The sequence below is a fragment of the Hypanus sabinus genome, chromosome 8 (assembly GCF_030144855.1).
Source record: "Hypanus sabinus isolate sHypSab1 chromosome 8, sHypSab1.hap1, whole genome shotgun sequence".
In the NCBI taxonomy this organism is placed as follows: domain Eukaryota; kingdom Metazoa; phylum Chordata; class Chondrichthyes; order Myliobatiformes; family Dasyatidae; genus Hypanus; species Hypanus sabinus.
This window is the reverse complement of record NC_082713.1, coordinates 148460448-148478396: the sequence shown is the minus strand read 5'-3', so window position 1 is coordinate 148478396 and position 17949 is coordinate 148460448. Positions and strand designations below refer to the sequence as shown.

Genomic DNA, 17949 nt, shown 5'->3' with positions numbered 1-17949 from the left:
TTGGGAGAGGCTTAGAGAGGCCAGAAGGATAGGGTGAGAATGAGTTGGTGAGTGAGGGTCTGTCAGAAAAATTATTGGGATGTCAGTTGGAGAGGAGTTAGTGGAAACTGGCATGTCTTAATGGAGCATACACGAAGAAATCTATAGATGCTGGAAATTCAAACAACACACAAAATGCTGGTGGAACACAGCAGGCCAGGTAGCATCTATAGGAAGAAGCACTGTCAACATTTCGGGCCGCGACCCTTCGTCAGGACTAACTGAAAGGAGAGATACTAAGAGATTTGAAAGTAGTGGGGGGAAGGGGAAATGCGAAATGGTAGGAGTAGACCGGAGGGGGTGGGATGAAGCTGAGAGCCGGAAAGGTGATTGGCAAAAGTGATACAGAGCTGGAGAAGGGAAAGGATCATGGGACGGGAGGCCTCGGGAGAAAGAAAGGGGAGGGGGGGAAACACCAGAGGGAGATGGAGAACAGGCAGGGTGCTGAGCAGAGAGAGAGAAAAAAACTAAGTCAAGTTTATTGTCATTTCAACAATAAACTGCTGTTACAGTACACAGTAACAGTGAAACAACGTTCCTCCAGGACCCTGGTGCTACATGAAACAACATGGAACTACACTAGACTATGTGAGACAGCACAAGGCTACACTGAGACTACGTAAAACAACATAAAAACTGTACCAGACTACAGACCTGCACAGGACCACACAAAGTGCACAGAACAGTGCAGGGCAGTACAGCAATTAATAAACAAGACAATAGGCACAGTACAGGACAAATTTCAATATAATAATAAATGATGTAGATGTCATTGTAGACTCGGAGTATTGAGGAGTCTGATGGCTTGGGGAAAGAAACTTGCACAGTCTGGTCATGAGAGCCTGAATGCTTCGGTACCTTTTGCCAGATGGCAGGAAGGAGAAGAGTTTGTGTGAGGGGTGCGTGGAGTCCTTCACAATGCTGTTAAGACAGCACCTGCCTGGAATAAGACCATAAAGGGTATACAGTACTGTGCAAACGTCCTAGGCATGCATATATATAGCTAGAGCACCTAAGACTTTGCACAGTACTGTATTTGTCAACGTGGAACGGAGAGCAAGTTTATCAACCTGGCAGGAGTAAAGGATGTTGGGAATGGCAAAGGTGGGGGGGGGGGGGGCCAGGTGGCAGAGAAGACTTCCTTCGGTGTGTGAGGCTAGATCCACTTTCAGTTTTGCACACAAGTGATGTTAAAAGCTTGCTCTGTTCACGAATTGGCATCGCTGCTTTTGTGCAGTCAGAAACTTTTGAACGTATGCTTGTCATGTGTAAATTGTACCAGGAATAAAAGACTAAAAATGCTGTTATGGCAAACTTAATACATCTCAATACATCATGTTCAAGGTGATAAAATCTTTAATCCAATGGACCTCAACTTCTATAATTTAACTTTTTGTTAGGACCTTCGATGCATTTCACTTCACATCAGTCCTATTTAAATAAATGAGTTTCCTGTAATTGCTACCCAGACCTCAGACCTTCTGCATTTCAAGCTTTCTAATGGGCAAAGGCCTAATTATTTGACAAAAACCAGATCTTATTAATTACAAAATATTTTACTCTGCCCAGCATACATAATAAAAAAAAAGCTTAATCACTGCACAACCCCTTTCACTTGGTGTGAGCCATTAACCTTTAATAAGCAAAATAAAATTAAACTAAGGTAGAGAGGCAGAGAGGGAGTACAAGGTAAATGTTACCAGGCTCGGATGTGGTCCAAGTGTGGAGTGAGAGACACTGAAGCAGGTCGATAGTCCACAGACTTTAATACGAACAGTGGTAAAGGGAAAATAAACAAACACTAGGCCAAAACAGGGCCATTAACTAAAACTCCCAAAAGGAACATGAAGCCTACACTGCAGCTGAAAAGAACATCTAAACATTAAATGAATACCACTAGTCTTCAGAGTCAGGTGACTTGAAAGTCCAATATCTCAGAGAAGACCGAAACCAAAACATTGCTATGCTCTGTCCAAGTCTCGACAAGCACTATGACAAGTATGGAGTAAATATCGTGATTAAATAATAATTAGCTGACACGTGCAAATTCACAAGCGCAATTGCCATATCTACTGCGCTGCTGAATCATGATTGTGACATTAAAACAATAATAATGCAGAATAAAGTTTAACTACACAGAAAGTGTAGTGCCAGTAAACAATAAGGTGCAAGATCAGAAAAAAGGCAGATTGCGAAGCCAAGAGTAGAAGCTGTCCTTGAGCCTGGTGGAACGTGCTTTCAGGATTTTGTATCCTCTGCCCAGTGGAAGAGGGGAAAAGAGAAAATGTCTAGGGTGAGTGATTATGCTGACTGCTTTACTGATACAGTGAGAAGTTTTTGATTTTCACCTCATTTAATATGTGCTTACATGAACTTGATACCCTCACTTTATAAGGGAACTGGGAAAAGACATTAGTCTCATACCTGAATTTCAACTGGTATCGAAATAATGTGGCAAAAGGCCTTATTCTGCATCAATTTCCAAGGCTCTTTTCTACAGAAAGGGTGTAGAGGCACTGAAGAGTGTGCAGAAATGATTTACAAGGCCAATACCAGAACTAGTACCAGAAAGGTAAAACTGCGGCAATGATAATATGAGATCATGCTTTCACTTAAACAGAAATAACTTAACTAATGGCAATTAATATACAATAGTCAGCAAGAAATCAAATCGGCATTTAGCAGAAACATCCATTGTGGTGAAAAAGGGGAACATTATTAATTTGTTGTTGTTCAGTCAAGTCCGACTCTTTGTGACCATAGGGTTTTCATGACAAGATACGGAAGTAGATTGCCAGGCCTTTCTTCCGCACAGGTACTGCTGCTGCCCAGTTGGGATCCAGTTGGCCGGGTTTGAACTCAGAACCATCTGCTTTGAAGTCCAGTGCTGATGCCACTACACCACCAGCCAGCCCAAGATGAAAAGTATGGATAGGGAAAGGGGAAACAAAGTGGGCATACAGTGTGAGGAAGAAGTAAGCAGAAGGTTAAAATGGGAGGTTAGAGTTAGATGAGCAAGACTTGTTTATATCTCAAGTTGAGCATTGCTGTGTAGACCTGCTCCTGTACTGTTTATTCTGCCATCTCTATGAGGTTATGTGATCAGGCATAAGGAGTTAAGGGTAGCTTCTTTTTCCTTAAATCAACATGGCTTTCTGCTCATTGTGGTCCTCCAGTCATGCTGCAACATTCTTTGTGATTTGCACTAACTGTCAAGTAGTCCACTGCTGAAATGTCATTCCATTAAAGTCATGGAAGCCAGTTACCATACACTGCATCAAACACACTCAACTGAGAAGAACCTTCTAACTCAGGGCAAGTCCAGCTCCAACAACTGTTAGGTGTTAGCTACAAAAATTCCTTTGTCCTCATAACACTGGTTGAAATTTCGTGCCAGCATCAAACCCTGGTTGGTTTGCTGGTGCAGCTGCAATCCTAAATGAGGATAAACTTCATAGTGGCAGAGCTTTGCATCTCATAATGTCATCATGTGGCTAGCCCAGAATAAAACTACTGAAAATAAACTTTTACATCCCACAAAGCCACGTAGATTGGTTTTGCCACCTGCCAAAATTGGCAAGAATTTTGATTCAGAATGTTCTTGATAAAGAATTTACTCACTTAGAAACACTTTACATTGGGAGATCAGAGGTGGAGTGCACCAGCAACTTTAAATTCCTCGGTGTTACCATATCAGAGGGCCTTGGTAACTACACATTAGGAGAAATTAGGAGAAAATTACACATTAGTGTAATTAGGAGAAAAGCATGGCAGCACCTATACTTCCTTAGAAATTTGTGAAGATTCAGCATGACATCTAAAACTTTGACAAACTTGTGTAGAAGTGAGGTGGAGAGTATATTGTCTGGCTGCATTACAGCCCCATAGGGTTAGGGTTAATTCTGCAAAAAGTAGTGGATGTGACCCAGTCCACCACAGGTAAAGTCTTCCCCACACTGAGCACATCTACACGGAGCGTTGTTGCAGGAAAGCAGCGTCCATCATCAAGGACCCCTGCCTCCCAGGTCATGTTCTCTTCTCACAGATGCCATCAGGAAGGTGGTACAGGGGCCTCACAATTCACACCACCAGGTTCAGGAACAGTTATTAACCCTGAACTGTCAGGCTCTTGAACCAGACGGGATAATTTCACTCAACTTAATTTGCTCCACCACTGAAATGTTCCCACAACCTATGGACTCAAATTCAAAGACTCTTCATATCATGTTCTCAATATTTATTGATTTATTATTATTTCTTTTTTTTTCTTTTGTATTTGCATAAGTTATTGTGTTTTGCAAATTGGGTGCCTGCCCTGTTGGGTGTGGTCTGTCATTGATATTATGGGCTTACTGAGTATGCATGCAAGAAAATGAATCTCAGGTTTGTATATGGTAACATTTAAGTACTCTGATAATAAATTTGCTTTGAACTTTCTAAAACACTGTCACAAAGTCAACAATCCCAACAGAATTTTCTATCATAAAGTAATAGTAAAGGTAAATTACCATTCCTTTCCTTTCAAATGGCAGAGCTTGCTGTTACTACACTGGATCTGACCTGGCACAGTTTCAGCAGACCTATTTCCCAACATACCTGCTGAGAAATTCAATAAATTTGTTCTTCAGTGAGGAGTCTGGCCCCAAAGCAGAGCTGGGAAATTACTGATAGAACTTAGCTAGCAAGTTCCACACTACTACATTTGTGTTGTAGCCCCAAACTCTTTACATAACCTAAGATGAATGCTGACAGTTTGATGCAGAACTGCCAGCATTTCTCAGAAAGTACTGGCCTAATATTTTCTATTCATTTTCTATTAAGTTTATTATTAAGTTTCTATTAATTCTTTCTCTTTTCCCTACAGTTTAGCCTGGCACTCCATGAGTTTTAGGGCATTTCTATCACAATCTTACTCACCACACATGATTAAGTTTCAGTTCAGGAAAGGTGTTGGCCTGTTTTTGGAAGCTGCATTCTGTGGCTAACAGTGTAAAGAGCGCTCAGAGATAGCTCAAGTTGCAAAATTTCATCCAAGCTGCTCTCAGCCACTTGCAGTCAATTTTAAAATTACCAATGCAAGATGCTTGGGAACAGATCACCTGTTGACTTCTGGCATGAAAAATGACAGATGCTCTAAATAAATTCAAAGCAGTTAGAAAAGAGTGAAAACAATTTCAGAAAATGAACGCTGAACAAAATAGTCACTCAGCCTTGAAGGTTAGTATTTCCAGTATATTTAATATAGGAGGGTATCACAGCCCAGCTGAGTTTAATATAGGAGGGTATCACAGCCCAGTTGAGTTTAATATAGGAGGGTATCAGAGCCCAGTTGAGTTTAATATAGGAGGGCATCACAGCCCAGTTGAGTTTAATATAGGAGGGTATCACAGCCCAGTTGAGTTTAATACAGGAGGGCATCACAGCCCAGCTGAGTTTAATACAGGAGGGTATCAAAGACCAGTTGAGTTTAATACAGGAGGGCATCACAGCCCAGTTGAGTTTAATACAGGAGGGCATCACAGCCCAGCTGAGTTTAATATAGGAGAGCATCACAGCCCAGTTGAGTTTAATACAGGAGGGCATCACAGCCCAGTTGAGTTTAATACAGGAGGGCATCACAGCCCAGTTGAGTTTAATACAGGAGGGCATCACAGCCCAGTTGAGTTTAATACAGGAGGGCATCACAGCCCAGCTGAGTTTAATATAGGAGGGTATCACAGCCCAGTTGAGTTTAATACAGGAGGGCATCACAGCCCAGCTGAGTTTAATACAGGAGGGTATCACAGCCCAGTTGAGTTTAATATAGGAGGGCATCTCAGCCCAGCTGAGTTTAATACAGGAGGGTATCAGAGCCCAGTTGAGTTTAATACAGGAGGGCATCACAGCCCAGTTGAGTTTAATACAGGAGGGCATCACAGCCCTGTTGAGTTTAATATAGGAGGGCATCACAGCCCTGTTGAGTTTAATACAGGAGGGCATCAGAGCCCAGTTGAGTTTAATACAGGAGGGTATCAGAGCCCAGTTGAGTTTAATATAGGAGGGCATCACAGCCCAGTTGAGTTTAATACAGGAGGGCATCACAGCCCAGTTGAGTTTAATACAGGAGGGCATCGCAGCCCAGTTGAGTTTAATACAGGAGGGCATCGCAGCCCTGTTGAGTTTAATATAGGAGGGCATCGCAGCCCAGTTGAGTTTAATACAGGAGGGCATCACAGCCCAGTTGAGTTTAATATAGGAGGGCATCACAGCCCAGTTGAGTTTAATATAGGAGGGCATCACAGCCCAGTTGAGTTTAATACAGGAGGGCATCACAGCCCAGTTGAGTTTAATACAGGAGGGCATCACAGCCCTGTTGAGTTTAATACAGGAGGGCATCAGAGCCCAGTTGAGTTTAATACAGGAGGGTATCAGAGCCCAGTTGAGTTTAATATAGGAGGGCATCACAGCCCAGTTGAGTTTAATACAGGAGGGCATCACAGCCCAGTTGAGTTTAATACAGGAGGGCATCGCAGCCCAGTTGAGTTTAATACAGGAGGGCATCGCAGCCCTGTTGAGTTTAATATAGGAGGGCATCGCAGCCCAGTTGAGTTTAATACAGGAGGGCATCACAGCCCAGTTGAGTTTAATATAGGAGGGCATCACAGCCCAGTTGAGTTTAATATAGGAGGGCATCACAGCCCAGTTGAGTTTAATACAGGAGGGCATCACAGCCCAGTTGAGTTTAATATAGGAGGGCATCACAGCCCAGTTGAGTTTAATATAGGAGGGTATCACAGCCCAGTTGAGTTTAATACAGGAGGGCATCACAGCCCAGTTGAGTTTAATACAGGAGGGCATCACAGCCCAGTTGAGTTTAATACAGGAGGGCATCACAGCCCAGTTGAGTTTAATACAGGAGGGCATCACAGCCCAGTTGAGTTTAATACAGGAGGGCATCACAGCCCAGTTGAGTTTAATATAGGAGGGCATCACAGCCCAGTTGTGTTTAATACAGGAGGGCATCACAGCCCAGTTGAGTTTAATACAGGAGGGTATCAGAGCCCAGTTGAGTTTAATACGGGAGGGTATCAGAGCCCAGTTGAGTTTAATACGGGAGGGCATCACAGCCCAGTTGAGTTTAATACAGGAGGGCATCACAGCCCAGTTGAGTTTAATACAGGAGGGTATCAGAGCCCAGTTGAGTTTAATACAGGAGGGCATCACAGCCCAGTTGAGTTTAATACAGGAGGGCATCACAGCCCAGTTGAGTTTAATATAGGAGGGCATCACAGCCCAGTTGTGTTTAATACAGGAGGGCATCACAGCCCAGTTGAGTTTAATACAGGAGGGTATCAGAGCCCAGTTGAGTTTAATACGGGAGGGTATCAGAGCCCAGTTGAGTTTAATACGGGAGGGCATCACAGCCCAGTTGAGTTTAATACAGGAGGGCATCACAGCCCAGTTGAGTTTAATACAGGAGGGTATCAGAGCCCAGTTGAGTTTAATACAGGAGGGCATCACAGCCCTGTTGAGTTTAATACAGGAGGGCATCAGAGCCCAGTTGAGTTTAATACAGGAGGGCATCACAGCCCAGTTGAGTTTAATACAGGAGGGCATCACAGCCCAGCTGAGTTTAATATAGGAGGGTATCACAGCCCAGTTGAGTTTAATACAGGAGGGCATCACAGCCCAGCTGAGTTTAATACAGGAGGGTATCACAGCCCAGTTGAGTTTAATATAGGAGGGCATCTCAGCCCAGCTGAGTTTAATACAGGAGGGTATCAGAGCCCAGTTGAGTTTAATACAGGAGGGCATCACAGCCCAGTTGAGTTTAATACAGGAGGGCATCACAGCCCTGTTGAGTTTAATATAGGAGGGCATCACAGCCCTGTTGAGTTTAATACAGGAGGGCATCAGAGCCCAGTTGAGTTTAATACAGGAGGGTATCAGAGCCCAGTTGAGTTTAATATAGGAGGGCATCACAGCCCAGTTGAGTTTAATACAGGAGGGCATCACAGCCCAGTTGAGTTTAATACAGGAGGGCATCGCAGCCCAGTTGAGTTTAATACAGGAGGGCATCGCAGCCCTGTTGAGTTTAATATAGGAGGGCATCGCAGCCCAGTTGAGTTTAATACAGGAGGGCATCACAGCCCAGTTGAGTTTAATATAGGAGGGCATCACAGCCCAGTTGAGTTTAATATAGGAGGGCATCACAGCCCAGTTGAGTTTAATACAGGAGGGTATCAGAGCCCAGTTGAGTTTAATACAGGAGGGTATCAGAGCCCAGTTGAGTTTAATACAGGAGGGCATCACAGCCCAGTTGATTTTAATACAGGAGGGCATCACAGCCCAGTTGAGTTTAATACAGGAGGGCATCACAGCCCAGTTGAGTTTAATACAGGAGGGCATCACAGCCCAGTTGAGTTTAATACAGGAGGGCATCACAGCCCAGTTGAGTTTAATACAGGAGGGTATCAGAGCCCAGTTGAGTTTAATACAGGAGGGCATCACAGCCCAGTTGAGTTTAATACAGGAGGGCATCAGAGCCCAGTTGAGTTTAATATAGGAGGGTATCACAGCCCAATTGAGTTTAATACAGGAGGGCATCATAGCCCAGTTGAGTTTAATACAGGAGGGCATCACAGCACAGTTGAGTTTAATACAGGAGGGCATCACAGCCCAGTTGAGTTTAATACAGGAGGGCATCACAGCCCAGTTGAGTTTAATACAGGAGGGCATCACAGCCCAGTTGAGTTTAATACAGGAGGGCATCACAGCCCAGTTGAGTTTAATACAGGAGGGCATCACAGCCCAGTTGAGTTTAATATAGGAGGGCATCACAGCCCAGTTGTGTTTAATACAGGAGGGCATCACAGCCCAGTTGAGTTTAATACGGGAGGGCATCACAGCCCAGTTGAGTTTAATACAGGAGGGTATCAGAGCCCAGTTGAGTTTAATACGGGAGGGCATCACAGCCCAGTTGAGTTTAATACAGGAGGGCATCACAGCCCAGTTGAGTTTAATACAGGAGGGTATCAGAGCCCAGTTGAGTTTAATACAGGGGCATCACAGCCCAGTTGAGTTTAATACAGGAGGGCATCAGAGCCCAGTTGAGTTTAATACAGGAGGGCATCACAGCCCAGTTGAGTTTAATATAGGAGGGCATCACAGCCCAGTTGAGTTTAATACAGGAGGGTATCAGAGCCCAGTTGAGTTTAATACAGGAGGGTATCAGAGCCCAGTTGAGTTTAATACAGGAGGGCATCACAGCCCAGTTGAGTTTAATATAGGAGGGCATCTCAGCCCAGTTGAGTTTAATATAGGAGGGCATCACAGCCCAGTTGAGTTTAATATAGGAGGGCATCACAGCCCAGTTGAGTTTAATATAGGAGGGCATCACAGCCCAGTTGAGTTTAATATAGGAGGGCATCACAGCCCAGCTGAGTTTAATACAGGAGGGCATCACAGCCCAGTTGAGTTTAATACAGGAGGGCATCACAGCCCAGTTGAGTTTAATACAGGAGGGCATCAGAGCCCAGTTGAGTTTAATACAGGAGGGTATCAGAGCCCAGTTGAGTTTAATACAGGAGGGCATCACAGCCCAGTTGAGTTTAATACAGGAGGGTATCAGAGCCCAGTTGAGTTTAATACAGGAGGGCATCACAGCCCAGTTGAGTTTAATATAGGAGGGCATCACAGCCCAGTTGAGTTTAATATAGGAGGGCATCACAGCCCAGTTGAGTTTAATATAGGAGGGCATCACAGCCCAGCTGAGTTTAATACAGGAGGGCATCACAGCCCAGTTGAGTTTAATACAGGAGGGCATCACAGCCCAGTTGAGTTTAATACAGGAGGGCATCACAGCCCAGTTGAGTTTCTCTTTATTTGATATGCAGATATACTCACTTCACTGGATAGCAGCCTGGAGACTGAATACTGATGGTCTTCAAATCAACAATTTTTAAGATCAGCTAATCCACTGAAGGAAAATGGAATTTTGTGATCTACCTCTGAACACATTTACTGATCTGTTTGGAAACTCACCAGTTCAGAATGCCCACTCTGACAATAACTAAGCAAATTCTGGTTAGGTTGAGTTGTCCTCCAATCTTGGCAATTTACTTGCAAACATTCTGTCACCAAATTGTCAAGATCAGAGAACAACTCAACCCACCCAACTACTACCCAAGCTACACATTTTCAGAATTATTTCTAAGCAAGTTCTAGCTTAGGATTTTGTTCTTCATTATCAGATACCATTTTTTCTTGTTCCATCAACGTTGCCCAAGCACATTGAAGGGTCTGATTCGTACTGATCCAGTTTGTCCTTCTTGTATTCTTGTGATATTGTCCACATCCTTTGAAAATGAAAAGCTTATTGAAACACTGCAATACTGTTCATTTCTGTCAGAGATAACAATCCCCACAGAATTTTCTATCATAAATACATTGCTTCTTACATGATAAATGTGTGAATTTCTGAATTGCAAACTTGGCTGCTTAAGAATAAGGAAGAAAAGATTATGTTTCTAGGTTGGGTATTGTGTTGTAGAATCATTCCAAAGTGTCTGGGATGAAGTTTTAACTTAACGCTGGATAATAAGGTTGGGTTGAGTTGTTCTCTGATCTTGGCAATTTACTCGTAAATGTTTCATCATCATGCAAGGAAACATCATTAGGAGCACCCTGATGATGTCTCCTTGTATGGTGACAAAACCCATGCAAGTAAATTGCCAAGACCAGAGAACAACTCAACCCAACCACCTGAACTACGCATTTTCCAAATGATTTCCAATCAAAACGATTCCTTCAGTATCCCACAGGATGCTATTTTACTCTTATGCCATCATCCAAATTGTAAGATATTAATTGATTTGCATAACAAGTACACACTTATCAACGTAGTCAATTGTAGAAATAGGCAACTACATGGTGTATTTGAAGATTGAGATGGTATTATTCTAAACGAGGTTGCACTGGTTCATCCTGTTATCTATACAAAAAGGGCATCGTGTTTACATACTAGTGTCAACTCTAAACTTGCCAATCATCTCCCAGTTAACAAGTTCAGAGGAAGATCCTAAAAGCTGTTGGGCAAAAAACGTCTGTGAAGATACAGATCACCATGTCCAGGAACCTACACTGACATTTCTTTTGCTCTGTCGCTGTAACTGGGGCAAGGGCTTTGACCTCCTTAACCAATATCTGTGTGATCACTGCCTTTGTATCTGAGCACCCTTGTAATGAAATATGTGGTAGTACAGCACACTTAGTTAGTGCAGCTAATTACTGGTTTCCTCAGTGAATTGAAATTCCACTGTCTGTCTCAGCCTGGCTGTGCTCTCCACTATGTACAGGTGAGCTTACCAACTTTGTCATTGTTTGTTGAGTATTGCACAACTTAGTGAAGAGCTGGAAATACAGGAGGAGGAGGAGGTAGATAAGGAGTTGGACAAAATGCAACTAGGCCACAACCAATAGTGCCTACAGCAGATGCCCGTTGTAGGTGGATTAATTTGGAAAGTAAGCAGAAAAAAATTCACAAAAATGTTACCAGGTTTGTAGTGCTTGAGAGAGTGGATTTGCTGGGGCTTTTTAATCTTGAAGTGTAGGGGCTAAGGAATGTACATATATAAAATCATGAAAGGCACTGATGAGGTGGATGGTCACAGTCTTTTTTCGACTGTATAGGAGGCCATAGCTTTTGAATGAGGGGAAATATTTTAAGAGGACCTGAAGGGCAACTATTTCAGGGTGGTTGGGTATAAAGCCATAAGATATAGGAGCAGAATTAGGCCAGTTGGCCCATTAAGTCTGCTCCACCATTTCATCACAGCTGATCCAATTTTCCACTCAACCCCATTCTCCTGCCTTCTCCTCATATCCCTTCATGCCCTGACCAATCAAGAATCCATCAACCACTGCCTAAAACATACATAAAGATGTAGCCTCCACAGCTGCCTGTAGCTATGAATTTCACAGATTCACCACTCTCTGGCTAAAGAAATTCCTCATCATCTCTGTTCTAAAAGGACACCCTCCATTATGAGGCTGTCCTCTGGTCAGACTCTCCTGCCAAAGGAAACATCCTCTTGACATCTACTCTATCAAGGCCTTTCACCATTCAATAGGTTTCAATGAGGACACACCTCTTTTTTCTGAATTTGAGTGAATGCAGGCCCAGGGCTATCAAACGCCCTTCATATGACAAGCCATTCAATCTTGGAATCATTTTGTGAACCTCCTTCAAACCCTCTCCAGTTTCAGCACATCCTTTAAGACAAGGGGCCCAAAACTGCTAAAGTGAGACCTCACCAGTGCTTTATAAACTCTCAACATTATATCCATACTTTTATAGTCTAGTCCTCATGAAGTGAATGTTAACATCACATTTGCCTTCCTAACCTCAGATTCAACTTGCAAATTGATCTTAAGGGAATCCTGCACAAGGGATCCTAAGACCCTTTGCACCTCTGTTTTTTGCATTTTCTCTCCATTTAGAAAATGGAGATTCTTTTATTTCTTCTATCAAAGTGCATGCCCATACACTTCACAACACTGTATTCCATCTGTTATTTCTTTGCCCATTCTCCTAATTTGTCTAGGTCCTTCTGTGGACTCTCTACTTCCTCAAATCTATCTGCCCCTCCATCTATCTTCATGTCATCAGCAAACTTTGAAACAAAGCCATCAATTCCATCATCCAAATCACTGGCATATAACGTAAAAAGAATTGGTCCCAACACAGACACCTGTGGAACACCACTAGTCACTGGCAGCCAACTAGAAAAGGCTCCCTTTATTTCCTTCTTTGTCTCCTGTTAAGCATGCTCATGTGTGGCACCTTGTCAAAGGCCTCCTGAAAATCCAAGTACACAACATCAACCAATTCTCCTTTGTCTATCCTACTTGTTAATTCTTCAAAAAATTCCAACAGATTTGTCAGGCAAAATTTTCCCTTGAGGAAACAATGCTGGCTATGGCCTATTTTATCATGTGCCTCTAAGTACCCTGAGACTTCATGCTTAATGATTGACTTCAACACCTTCCCAATGTCAGGTTTCCTTTCTTCTGCATCTCTTCCTTCTTGAACATTTGCCATTTTCCAGTCTTCCAGAACCATTCCAAAATCTAGTGATTCTTGAAAAATCATTACTAATGCCTCCACAATCTCTTCAGCCACCTCTTTTAGAACCCTGGGTGTACACCATCCGGTCCAGTTGACTTACAGTTTCAGACCTTACAGTTTCCCAAGAACCTTCTCCCTACTAATGGTAACCACACACATTTCATGACCCCGATACCTGGAACATCCACCATACTGCTAATGTCTTCCACAGTGAAGACTGATGCAAAATACTTACTCAGTTTGTCCGCCATTTCCTTGTCCTCCATGACCACTTCTCAGGCACCGTTTTTCAGCAGCTCAATATCCACTCTTGCTGTGATATATGAAATAAGCAGAAGGGATAGATTTGGGTACAATTACAACATTTAAAATACTTTTGGACAGGTACATAGATAGAAAAGGTTTCGAGACATACAGTATGGTCCAAATGCAGGCAAATGGGAACAGCTCATGTAGGCAACTCAGCTGTGAGTGGGTGGAACAAAAGGCCCATTTCAATGCTAATGGTTCTATGACAGTATGATCAGAATAGAAATTTGTGTACCAGGCAGGCTGTACTTGGAGGCCCTCTCAAAAGCCATTTAATGGCCACCCATCTTCATTAAATACATTGCACTCTTGGTTCAAACCACTCACAGGCTTCTGTTATTGGTATTCATTTCATGAGGTCAAGAGACCGGTTTGACCAATAGATAGTTTGCATAAGAATATAAGAAATAGGAGCAGGAGTAGCCATCTGGTCATCAAGCCTGCTCTGCCATTCAATAAGATCATGGCTGATCTGACCATGGACTCATCTCCACCTACCTGCCTTTTCTCCATAACTCTTAATTCCCCTACTATGCAAAAATCTATCTAACCTTGTCTTCAGTATATTTACTGAGGTAGCCTCCACTGCTTCATTGGGCAGAGAATTCTACAGATTCACCACCCTCTGGGAAAAGCAGATTCTCCTCATCTCCATCCAAAATCTATTCAACCCCCCCGAGTCTTGAGGCTATGTCCCCTAGTTCTAGTCTCACCTATCAGTGGTAACAGCTTTCCTGCCTCTATCTTATCTATCCCTTTTTGGGTTTATGGGTCCAATCTTGACCTCATGTGCTACCCGGGTGGAGTTTGCATGTTCTCCTTGTGATTGTGTGTGTTTCCTTTAAGTGCTCCACTCTTCAAAGATGTGTAGGTTGTGAGGTTAATTGGCCACTGTAGATTGCCACCATTGACTGGGGCTCCCGAAAAATTGATAGGTAGCCATGATTGCATTGGGATGAAAGAGACATTGTGAAGTGCCAGTTTATCTGACATTGAAAGTGTAAGTTTTGTCCTCTTATCAGGAATTGATGGGAATCTTGGGAATGGAATGGGGTTACGTGGAGTTAATTTAAAATAGATTCTTGATGCCCACTGTGGACTCAGTCAGTAAAGCGGCCTGTTTTCCATGTGGTTTGATTTTAGCTGAGATATAGAATCTGCTAGATTCTTTAATTTGGTATGTAACTTGGTATAAGTATTAATCTACAAATAGAGTACTGATGTTTAGAAATGGCACTAGGGACATTTGGAATACTGTCCAATATAGGCATTTTTTTTAAATCTATCTATTTATTTATTGAAAAACAATGCAGAACAGGCCCTTGTGGACCTTTGAGCCATGCTACCCAGCAAACCCTGATTTAACCCCAACCTAATCAGGGAATAGTGTTACATTAACCGACTAACTGGTACTTCTTTGGACTGTGGGGGGAAACCGGAGACCCTGGAGAAAACCCACATGGAGACAGGAAGAACATTCAAACTCCTTACAGGCAGGCAGGAATTGAACCTCAGTCGCCTGTACTGTAAAGTGTCGTGCTAACCACCACACCACCGTGTTGAATCGCACATTAATAAACCTAAAAGCCGATTGAAAGTACTGGCTTGTTTTCTTTATGCACATACTGCAGATGCAGAACAATGGGAATTATGTTGGTAGTTTGTTTGCACATATTGAAATATACTGTTAACACATCATGCTGTCAGTGGGCAATGCTGATTTTATGCCATGCTTCCATTTTCATGTTCCATACTTCAGGTAATGATTTGTTTTAACCTCAGACAGCTCATATATTCCTGCTTCTTAGGTAGTCCCCGAGGATCAAAGATGAAATTCAAACAGCATGAAAAAACACAACCAACGTTGTTGAAGAAATCAACAAATATGGGTTTGTTCTTGCTTCAACTCTATGTTTTAAGTGTTGTGATAGTAGATTTTATTTAATTTCAAGACCTCTGTACAAACCAGTTGCTCCCAGTCATTGATATTCCGCTGGGGCTAATGCATGATCAAGAGAAGAAAGTAGAAAGTATGTAGAGAACAAAGGAGAGGAGAAGCCATTATCAGCCTAATGTGATCAAGGAGTAACTTGTCAAACCTGAACTGGAATAATGACTAATATTTGAGATTAGTTCAGCTCACTATGATTTCACTACTATTGATGTGTGACAGTTACTGCAAATTAAATTCCATCTCCAGTGCACAATCGCTTTATCAGAGTGACTGTGCTCTATCGTCATTTTCTAGCTGTTGACCGAGTTGGTGCTTAAGGGAAATTACTGGAATCACTCACAGAAAAATAAATTTCTTTCATTTCCTCTGTCAACGACCATCACATCATCTTACTACAAATCAAGTATAGAAAACACTTGAAAGTAAACATTTCAAAACTATTTAATTATAAATTAAATACTGCCAAATTGATGGGAAATCTAGCTAATCAGGCCTCTGCATTTCTTGGCCACCATTCAGTGTTCCTTGTCCTGTCCCAGCACTCCTACTTAAAAGCTGCACTCACGTTTGCAGTAGAGCTGGTGGGAAGATGCAGGATTCAGCTAGAGGAGAGCAGATGGCCTCAGAGGATGACCTTAAATCCTAGTCAGTCTACCTTCAGACTGCATCATCTTAGAGTGGAAACAGCAATTGCAGCTGGCTGGAAGTAAACAGGAAGGGACCTGGCAGAGTATCTTTGATGGAAGTATGAACACAATCATTCAGAGACTGGATTTCTGTAGTCTGTGGAACCACTGAGGCAGCCTCAAGACTCTCCATAATCCATCAAAATCCTTCTGAAGACAGGAATCCTTTAGTCCTATTGCAGCAATGTTGGATGCCTGCTGCTTGCGTCCAGTGGACACTGTAAGGTGAAAATCATTTGTTTCCACAAATGCATCGATTGAATTTCATGCTGCAAAGTTTGTATGGAACTCTGTGCTAAATTATTAGTAGGTCTGGTCATCTGGTAGGTTTTGCACACTGAGCTGTAAATTGACCAACAGCAGCCGGACTTGGGTTTTGCTGTCGTCCAGGTGGCTCATGGCTGGGTGGAGAGCCTGTGAAATTTTGTCCACTGTAGATCTGTTACAGTGGTAGGCAAACTAAAGCGGGCCCAGGCAGGAGTTAATTCTGGCCATAACTAACCTCTCAAAGTACTTGATCACAGAAGATGTGAGTGCTACTGAGTGAAAGTTCTTGAGGCAGCTTATCCTGTACCAGTATGGATCATCTCTGAATTTTGTTTTCTTGGGTCAATTTCATTAAAGCTAATCACCTCAATATTATTTGACTTAAAGCTGTGGCAAAACAAATTCCGATAATAAAACAGAAAGTTAGGTTGAGTTGATACAAAATTTGCAGTAAACTTGTGACATCAAATATTAACTCTCACCCACATTATAACCTTACCCAAGTCCCTGAAGGCAAATTAAAATTCATGCAATGCATATCTTTGGAACATTGCAACAGCGATGAGTACTTTAACTTTGGAGATTTACACAACTCACACTTTAAAGACAAATACAGTTCAGTATATATAAAGTTGTAATGAGTTAAATATTACTGGTGCAATCGCTCAATGTTTCTAAATACCATTTGTGTTTAATTACTAATTAGTATTTAAACTAGTTGGTTTTAGCCAAAATTCCAGCTAATTTATGGGCATTCCTAACTCATGACAATAAATGGGTGGAGCTATAAGTTGCCACTGAATACAGTTGCTTGTAACTGAATAAAATATGGCATGATGAAGTTCATGAAGGTTTTCACCAATCAAGCATCAGTTTATTGTTTAGTTAGGGACCTGCACTTCCCCAAAGCAAACATACTTAAATGGCATATCACATTTAGGGTTTTTTTTTATTGGGCATGGAATGTTCTTGGCACAATTATTTAAAGAAGCCATGCCTGATCCAAACTGCAAACAATTTATAATGTAGTTTTTAAAACAGTTCCAAAAATGTTCATTTTTTTCTAAAATTAAGAGCTTGTTAGATACATGTTGTATTTTTGAACCAGAAATGTAAAATTGTTCTTTAAAATACATATGCTGTTATCAAATAAATAAACATCTATTTCAAGCTAACTTTGAACTTCATTTAAAATTTCAGCATACCAATTCACTTCCCATTTACCCTTATTAAATGCCTTGTTAGTCCAAAAATTACACTGATTCAAGAATAATGTTTCCTAAACTTATTCAAGCTCAAAAACCCACATCTCAGTTATACAAAAGACAACACCATCTTGCAGCATACTACACTGTGCAATCATTTCAATAACTTAGACACACTTTAGATTTAGCAGTGAAATGATGCATAAACAAGTAACAAAAATTTTAAAAGGGGATCAAACACCACAAACGTCATCTTCACTCGAGTTATAAATTATTATTTTAAAACTTCAGTGAGGTCAGCTTTATCTTGACATTCCGTTCCCATTGCACCAATTGTATCAAAGCCACTACAACAAAAGCTCACTATCAGTGAGGAACCAG

General features: G+C 42.0%; 1 long non-coding RNA gene across 5 annotated transcripts in view; it reads left to right on the top strand.

Annotated features, from left to right (window-relative positions):
- LOC132398576 (uncharacterized) overlaps positions 1 to 17949 on the top strand; it is a 42217-nt gene that overhangs the window by 16051 nt on the left and 8217 nt on the right. For all 5 annotated transcript variants that reach the window (XR_009513702.1, XR_009513698.1, XR_009513701.1 and 2 more), the window contains one exon: positions 15265 to 15345. This is a non-coding gene — a long non-coding RNA (uncharacterized LOC132398576). The remainder of the gene's footprint in view (positions 1 to 15264; positions 15346 to 17949) is intronic.